Source organism: Sturnira hondurensis, unplaced genomic scaffold, assembly GCF_014824575.4.
Source record: "Sturnira hondurensis isolate 20B ecotype Veracruz unplaced genomic scaffold, ASM1482457v3 Scaffold0006413, whole genome shotgun sequence".
Taxonomy (NCBI): Eukaryota; Metazoa; Chordata; class Mammalia; order Chiroptera; family Phyllostomidae; genus Sturnira; species Sturnira hondurensis.
In genome coordinates this window covers 11,902,767-11,911,513 of record NW_028079044.1, presented here as the reverse complement: position 1 = coordinate 11,911,513, position 8,747 = coordinate 11,902,767, and the positions used below count along the sequence as shown (strand labels likewise).

General features: G+C 35.6%; 1 long non-coding RNA gene across 1 annotated transcript in view; it reads right to left on the bottom strand.

The window, feature by feature from the left end:
• Window positions 1-689: 689 nt before the first annotated feature.
• The window catches only part of LOC118988425 (uncharacterized), a 122,087-nt gene continuing 114,029 nt past the window's right edge, over window positions 690-8,747 (bottom strand). The window contains exon 3 of the long non-coding RNA XR_005066766.1: window positions 690-819. This is a non-coding gene — a long non-coding RNA (uncharacterized LOC118988425). The remainder of the gene's footprint in view (window positions 820-8,747) is intronic.

Sequence of the window (8,747 nt, the reverse complement as noted above, 5' to 3'; positions counted from 1 at the left end):
CAAAGCAAGTAGAGACAATTCTGGGACAATTGGTAGAAATAGAATGATTAGGAAAGAGAAGCAGTTTCCTCTTGGATTTGAACCTATAAGGATGAATATTCTGCTGCCAGTGACCTCTTCTAGTCAAATCCACCTGAGAGAGAAGTCCAAACTGAGGAAGCCAAGAAATAAAGGAGAAAGAGTTGCTGCATTTGCCTCATCTGTAAGTTGGAATTCAGAAACATGATATACTTTGCTACTTAGAGGTAGCACCCTTAGGACCCCTTCCAGCTCTAATTCTGTCTAAAAAATTTTTGCCTTTAATAAATAAATATATGCATGTGTAAAATTAAAAAGTGGCATTCAGAATGAGAAGGAATCAGAATTTCTTTCTAGTTGTTTTCATTATAATTTAATTTTTGCTATTTTTAGAAGGTTTCCCCCCCTGTTATGTCTATTTTGATAATTCCTGTGTAACTGTAATTTTCTGATTGGTCAAAAATTGCAAGATTATAATCACAATTCCCCTAGTCATCATGAAGGCAGAACAGTGTCTGTTAGGAACATGGAAGAGATTATTCCTAAATGCAATGATTTCTCATTCATTTGCTTATCCCCAGCTCTAAAGGAGAGAGTAACCACAAGTCAATTTTAGTCATTTTATAAATTATTTATGATAAACGATAAACAAAAAGCATTAATAGAACATTACTCTTTGTAGATTATATTATTTATAACTTCAATGGCAGCCCAAAGAGTTCAATTTTTTTTAGTGTAATTGCTGAGGTTGTTTGAACCTTCTTCAGAGAGACACCCATGATTCATGATTTCTTTAAAGTGCTATGAAGATTAAGGGTGCAAAAACAATCCCGTAAAAAAATTGGTGCAGAATGGATTCTCAACCTAAATGTCAACTGCTAAAACTGTAAAACTATTAGCAGAAAAGAGGAGTAAATTTTTGTGACCATGGGCTTGGCAACAGTTTTTTTGACATATGATAATAAAAACACAAACAACAAAAAAAATTATCAAAATAAAACATTGTATGATTCAAAGACAAATCAAGAAAGTGAAAGATAGCCAACAGATGGGACGAAATATTTGCAAATCACATATCTGATAAGACTTTTATCTAGAATATATAAAAACTATTACAAGTCAATAATAGACAAATAATCCAATTTTTAGAGTGGCAAGAGATTTAAAGAGACATTTCTTCAAAAAAGATATATAAATGGCTAATGAACACATGAAAAGATGTTCAACATCATTTGCCATCAGGGAAATGGAAATGAAAACCATGATGAGATACCATACCATACCAACTAAGATGACTTGGAATCAAAGACAGACAATAAGAGGTGCTGGTAGGGATATAGAAAAATTAAATCCTTTACATATTGCTTGTGGAATTATACAAGGAACAGTCACTTTGAAAAACAGTTTAGCAGTTCTTCAAAATGTTAATGATACAGTTACCATAGGACTCTAGAATTCCACTCCCAGGTATATGCCCATTAGAAATGAAAACAATGCCCACGCAAAAACTTGTACATGAGTGTTCATAGCAGCATTATTCGTAATAGCCATCAAGTAGAAACAAGCCAAATTTCATCAGCTGATGAATGCATAAACAAGTGGTGGTATACCCATATATTGGAATAGTATTCATTCATAAAAAGGAATGAAGTGCCAATACATGCTACAACATGGATGAACCTTGAAAACATGCTAATTGAAAGAGGCCAGTCATAGGAAACCACATATTGTATGATTTCATTTATATGAAATGTCCATAATAAGCTCCTGGTTGTCAGGGGTTTAAGAAAGAGTTTTATATTAAAACACCCCACTGAGGTGTGCACTTTAAATTGGTTACATGAAGGGTGACATTTATGATATATGATTTATACCTCATAAAGCAGATGTTAATAAAAATAAAACTAAAGAAATAAACCGCTGACCAAAGACATTCACCAGTTTTATTTTTCTGCAGCCATGTTGAACCAAGTCACAAGACAACTGAATATGCTGGAGAGCTCTGCAAAATATAACATTCTAATAGGGAAATTTAAAATGTGAAAGTGCCCTACAGTTGGAATTAGGAGATGACAGGTTCTAATTTTTCCTGGACCCCAACCGAAGTTTGAAGGCAAAGATTATTAGTTACATCTGAGCACCCATTCTCCTTCTCTTCCCTAGCAGTAAGAATCTCAGATTTTAGCTAAACCATTTCCGCTCAGCTGAAGACCTGCCAGCCTCCTTTGCAGCCAGAGGTAGCTACATGCCCAAGTTTGGCTAAGTTGTGTGTGTAACTTTCAGAAATCTTCTTAGAGGGAGGAAATGTATCTTTCATTTTCCCTCTTCCCTATTGCTGGAATATAGATGGGTTGGCCTGAACTCCAGCATCTATCCTGGACCATGAGGATGAGGGACAGTGAAGTGCCAAGCTAGAAGGAACGTAGGTCCCTCACAAATCTATAGAACCACTACACTTACCCTGCACTGTCTACCACGAGACTTCTTTTGTATGAATTAGAAATAACCACATAAGCCATGGGTATTTTGTTGTTGTTTTTTCCCTATCATGTGAAAAGATGTATAATCTGAATACATTGGGTTTATAAAGAGTAAAGAGTAAAAAGCTCTTTAAATTGGTTTAGAGAGTTTACTCTCTGAAGCTTTCTTTCTGGATGGAACAATTTTCTAAATTAACCTCAGAGCATGTAAGGGCTCTTGATTTGATCTTGCAAAAGTTTTCCAACAATGGCAAAAATACCTAGAAATGTATAAATTTGCTCATCATCATTGCTCCTGTCTGCTTTCCCTGGCATTTTCATACCAGATGAGATCAGTCAGAAAATTCCAAACTACATGGGTATCAACATTGATTAGTTTGTAGGGAGAGGGCAGGATCTTACTCCTTTGAAATAGGTTTCCAATGGTATTCTACTTTCTTTTCCAGTCTACTCCAGCTTCCTAACCTTGCCTAAATCTGTATGGTGAGTTAGGCATTTGTTTGAGGGGCATAAGAACAGCCACTGGTGGGTTTACAAGTTTAAAAATCATGTATTGTCGATTATTGGCTACTAGAGCCTTCCGTGGCTTTTTTATAACTTGTTAATATCTGTTCAAAATTTTATTCAATAATTGTTTTGAATTATTTAATTCAAAAACCCTATTTTAAAAAATACATGCATTCTATCATTCCTGGGTGGGCTTTTTAAACTACTCCAGAGGAGGAACTCAGAGGCTCTCGTCACTAAGTGCTGTGCTGTAGTGACTGTTTCAACCAGGCTGCTCTCACAATTCCCTGGATTACTAAAAGATGTCATAGTCCCTCTATTCCTGGACAACTGCAGGAGTAGATATTTAAGAAATATCCCTAAAATTCCAACTATTATAGACAATACTTGTGTGATTAAAAAGCAGATTTACCACAATTTGTTGTAAGTCTAGGAACTTTTAAAACAACACCCATGCAAATTTTGCCATATGAAGAAACACTAAACAAGAATCTTGACAAATACCTGTTTTTTCACTTCCTAAAGTTATAAAGTCTTTTGCCATTTTAAATAACTGTTTATTTTTTCTATGTTTAGCATTCATGTATGAAGGGCTAAAACTCACTTTAAACACAAGGACAGATACATGTGCAATAAAATATTTTCACTGGAGAAAAGTCAAAATTTGATATTAATGTAATTATAATATAGCCAGAAGGTTTTGACTCTTATTAATGAAAATAGACACTTATGATTTCAATATTAACAGATACTTTTGTGTCAGAAAGATATATCAAAATAGATTCTGAACTAGCCTACTTTTGCTTTTTGTTTTGTTTTCATTTCTATTATACTGAACTTCTTCTCTATTGAGGTTACACTTACTGATATTTATTATTTCCACAACTCACAGATGAGGCATCAAGACATGGATTTTAACTGGTAAGACTGATGAGTTTTATTGCATTTAAGGATACTTATTTGATAAAATTGACAACAGATCTGACAATTCTTTTTAAAATATTAAATATTTGTACCAGCTTAGTGACTATTAAAATATAACAGGCTTCATTCTTGGTCTCTTGAAAAGAAGAGGGACACCCAAAACTGGTATTTATGAAAAAATTGTGTATTGTTTTTACATGTTTAAACTTCAGTCACCTTCAAATTACTCTCCATTTGATACAATATACCTATCAAGACCTTTCTCCACTGCTCAAAACTGTTTTTGAAGTCATCGATTTTGATGCCTTTTAGTGTTTCTGCTGTTTTTGTTTCCCCTCTTGCACATTGGCAAAACGCTTTCCCTTTGAGGATATTTCTTATCCAGGGAAACAAACAAACAAACAAAAGTCACTTAGGTAGAGAGTGGTTGCATAGGGAGGGTGGGGCACAAGGGTCATGCTGGTTTTGGTCAAAAACTGCTGAACACTCAGCGCAGTGTGGGCAGGTGCCCTCGTAAATCACCCATCATGAAATGGGCAAACTTGATGAAAGAGTCTTCAAAACAAATTCACTGAAGCCGAACACAGACTCTCACAACGCCAGCTGGTACGCTGATACGGATGGTTTCCTAGAATACTCACCTAGTGGGAGGAGCCTGTACTACAAGGGGCCTAACCTCTAGAAGATAATTCTGTTTTGAAGGGAGGCCCTACCTCATATGGATCGATAAAATGAGACACACATATCATTACTGGGGGGTTGTGATAAAAAAAAGAAAAACAACATTTCAATACTCAGGTAGCGCCCTTCATGAATCAAAGCCAGAATAGTCATTTTGAAATTTGCATCCAGTCCTGTATTCCCCCTCTACAAAAAGAGGTATTAATGCACAATTTCCAGGTTATTGAGAAGATTTTTAAAAAGTGATCCTATTTTGATTTGTCCATTTCAAAAGTGTTTTCTTATTCTTTCTCTATGATTAAGGCTTGGTGGAGGAAAAACAATGTGATGAAGGAAATAATGTGTCTTACACATAGAGAGTACTCAGTAAATGCTGACAGTCTTACTTTCTGTCCTGTCTGAGGGGAGCAACTAGTATACAATTTTGCTGATTCGGTTAACAAAGTGCAAGGGAAGAGATAGTGTTGATCACTCATGCTATCTGAGATAGCCAACTCACACGTTCAATAAAAAATTACTTTCTTCAGCAATTAGCTTTCCAGCAATTAATCAGAGCCTAAAAGAGATCATTTATTTTTTAGAAAACTACTACTAAATATATCACCTCATTGCTTTTGCAAGGGTCAATTTCTAATAAGGAAGAAAGCTGAGGGATCTCTTCCAGGGTCTATTTTCTGTGGGAGTTCTTACCTTTTTCCAAATGTAGGCACATCTAAATTTGTATGTGCTTATTCACTCTAGTAAAAAAGTCATCTATCAGTTCATTTCATTTAAAAACTTAAATGGGTGGGGGGTAAATGCAGACAACTGTACTTGAACAATAATAAAATAATTTTTTAAATTAAATATAAATAAATAAACACTTCAGCAGTAACTACTTTGGGACTAAGTCACTCTTGCTATATTTCTCTGACTCTCCTTAACTCCCATCTTTATAAGGACACAATCATTCTTGTCTCCTTAATCCTTTTATAGCTCTTCTATGCAGCTCCTGAAGCCTTTTAAAAATATCTTTAAAGTAATATTCTTTTCTTTGTACTGGATGCTTAATAATACAATTTCATTGAACATAGCTGGCCTCCTGTATTCAGGTTGGCACATCAAGAAAAACCCTGGCTGGGTGGTTTGGTTGGTTAGAGCATCATACTGTAACCAAAGGGTTAGGTTTTGTTCCCCGTCAGGGCACGCACCTAGGTTGCAGTGTTGATGGGTACGTACAGGAGGCAACCGATGGATGTTTCTCTCTCACATTGATGTTTTTCTCTCTCTATCTCTATCTCCATCTCCATCTCCATCTCCATCTCTATCTCTATCTACCTCTATCTATCTATATATCTTCCTTCCTCTCTCTAAAATCAATAAACATAATCCTTGGGTGAGGATTAAAAATGGAAAAATATTGGGGGGGGTTCATTGAGAAATAAATATGCCATATCATAAATGTATTTTTATTTTTTACTTTTTTATCTGAGAATGTTGGCATTGGACGACACAGTCACCATTCATTTAGGTCTTATACATTTTAGGCACTAGTTCAATTTACATTATTAGTGGATATAAGAGGAAACACAAAGTCCAAAACAAATTTCTAACTTTGAATGAATATATAATGTGATTAGCATTTTTAAATAACTAGAGAGAAATAAATTGTTGTAGTTCTGGTAATCCCTCTATTAAGTTATTCCATCAGTTATGTTTGCTTCTCAATAGAAATAAATTTGTATTCTGTAAAACAAGAAATATTTCACTGCTTATTGATACATAATAGAATTCATATTATTTATATTCAACATTCAGGTTAATGTTTTCTTCTATATGAAGATAGTTGTGCTATGAATGTTGACTCAAGAAAAAAACATCTATTTTTAGAGCTGTAAATTAAAAAACATAATAAAAATGGAACCTTTCTTATAGATGAAAGCCACACGTGTAAATAAAGCATTTCAAATCTCTCTGATACTATATCAAAGCAATTAAAGGTCTGAGAGAAATAAAATGCCTTCTTTAAAGTTATAGAACATGCTAAAAAAGTATTTCATATTCAACTATTAAAGGAACTCTCCAATTATTGAATCGAGGTTGAAATACCCCCCAAATTAGGCAAATAATAAGTGGTTGGAATTCCTAAATAGGTTATACTTCTACACAGAGCATAATAAAGCTCATTTTTCTACATGGCCCACCCAAACATTGTCTGATAATCTCAGGACCTCTGCTAATATGATTGGGATTTTCTATGTCCCTTTTGTACTGCTAGGAGGCTACACATAGCTCAACAGGGAGATGGGCCCAAGGCAAAAGTTTCTGAACTTTACCACTTCCAAATTTTGAAATAAGAAAGATACCCATCCTCATCAACAGGACTGTTTAGGGTTTGAAAACCAAAGGCAGCATTTAAATCAAAGGTTTACTTACATTTTGAAAAGTAAAGACAGCATAATCACCAAAAGGCAAAGTTTAGAACTGAAAAGGATCATAGAGAATATTTAATTCAACTCCCCTCTTCAAGAATACAAAAAGAGGGAGACCAAGAAATGGGTTGTGTCTGCTTCGGGTCAAAAGAGGTGGAGAGCAAGAGGCCACAAGGAGAAGTGGCAAGAACAGAGCCTTTGTGGTTGACAGCACAGATTCAAACCCAACTCTTTAAGTAACTATTTGAATAGTTTCCTCATATATAAAATATGACTAATAGGACCTGTTTTCTAGAATCGCTGTGAAGAGTAAGTGATACAACTTATGGAAAGTGCCCAGAACAGTTGCTGGTTCTCAGTAAGTGCTTGGCAAATGTTATTGTAAGTGCAGGAACCCAAAACAGGGTCGTCTGACTCCAGCTCTTGTTACACTGCCCTAAACAGTTAATACAGATGGCTGATAGGATGGAAATGTTTGCTTAGAATATGAGATTCCAAGTGAAAGAAATTGTGCAGAACCTCAAGTAATTTAAAAAAATGTTTACTATTCACTAGCATAAGTAATATCCAGTTTTTTTAGAGGAAGTTAATTGTTGCACTTTTCTCAGTGATTTTCAGCTGTTTTCTGATACACACAGATCAGTACAAAGAGATGACACAAGGGACTTTTGATCTGCAATACAGAGAGCAATATGGAGATAATTTACATCTGAACTTGCCGTTAGCTCCATATGGCATGTATTCATCGTTTAGTGAGTTCAGTGCCCTATCCTTAGAGCTTCAGTGATCAGAGTAGAAACTGCCCATTTATTTATGCTTGGCTGGAATGAAAGTAAAGGGGGAGGAAGAAGTGAAGGGAAATGCCATCCCTGCAAGAGTTGGCTCTGGAGTTAGGAGTTCAGGATTAACTCAGACTTGTCTAGGAACAGCAGCCTCTGTCCTAAAGAGTAGGTAAAATGCAGATGGCATGAGGTGTATTATTTGTGGGTTGCAATCATGCGTGTTTTTCCTGTCTGTCCCACAAAGGACTTGACTGTGGTTAAATGTAGGGCTGCTTTCCTTTTGTTCAGCACAAAGCCCCACTCACACTGGGCCAGTGGGCATTTGCGGTGCCATGTGATCACTTGGTTTATATCAGCAATAGGCAAAGTTGTTCTCAAGAGTCAAATTAGGAATTAACCAACCCCTTGCTGGGGCCCTTCTTTAGAGGAGGGAAATGGAGAAAGGAGTACTGCATTCTCCTGTCCCTACTGAGAGTAAAGTAACAAAGGGTTTCTCTCTCCCATTGGGAAGTCAAACAATTAGTCCTTTTACACAAAAAATGAATTTTAATTTTCTTTCAATTTTTTTCAAAAGATATATAAATTTTTCAAGCTGAAAGAATATGGTCTTTTATCCTTTAGTCATCACAATGACCTCAGTGATGAGAAGGAGGGAATTCTGAAGCCTACACCCTACCCTCCCACCCCCTGCAATCTTAGTAGTAAGAATATATTTAGCTCTAGAATTTAAACACTGGAGCAAGATATGCAGCTATTTATAACTTCTGGAATATTAAAGAGGTTTATGAACTGTTATGCATTGAATTGTTGTCCCCACTCCATCCCTAAATCCATATGTTGAAGTTCTAACTCCCAGACCTTATTTGGAGTGAGGGTCATTGCAGAGGTAGTTAAGATGAGGTCATTAGGGTGGACCCTAATCTAATATTACTGGTGTCCTCATA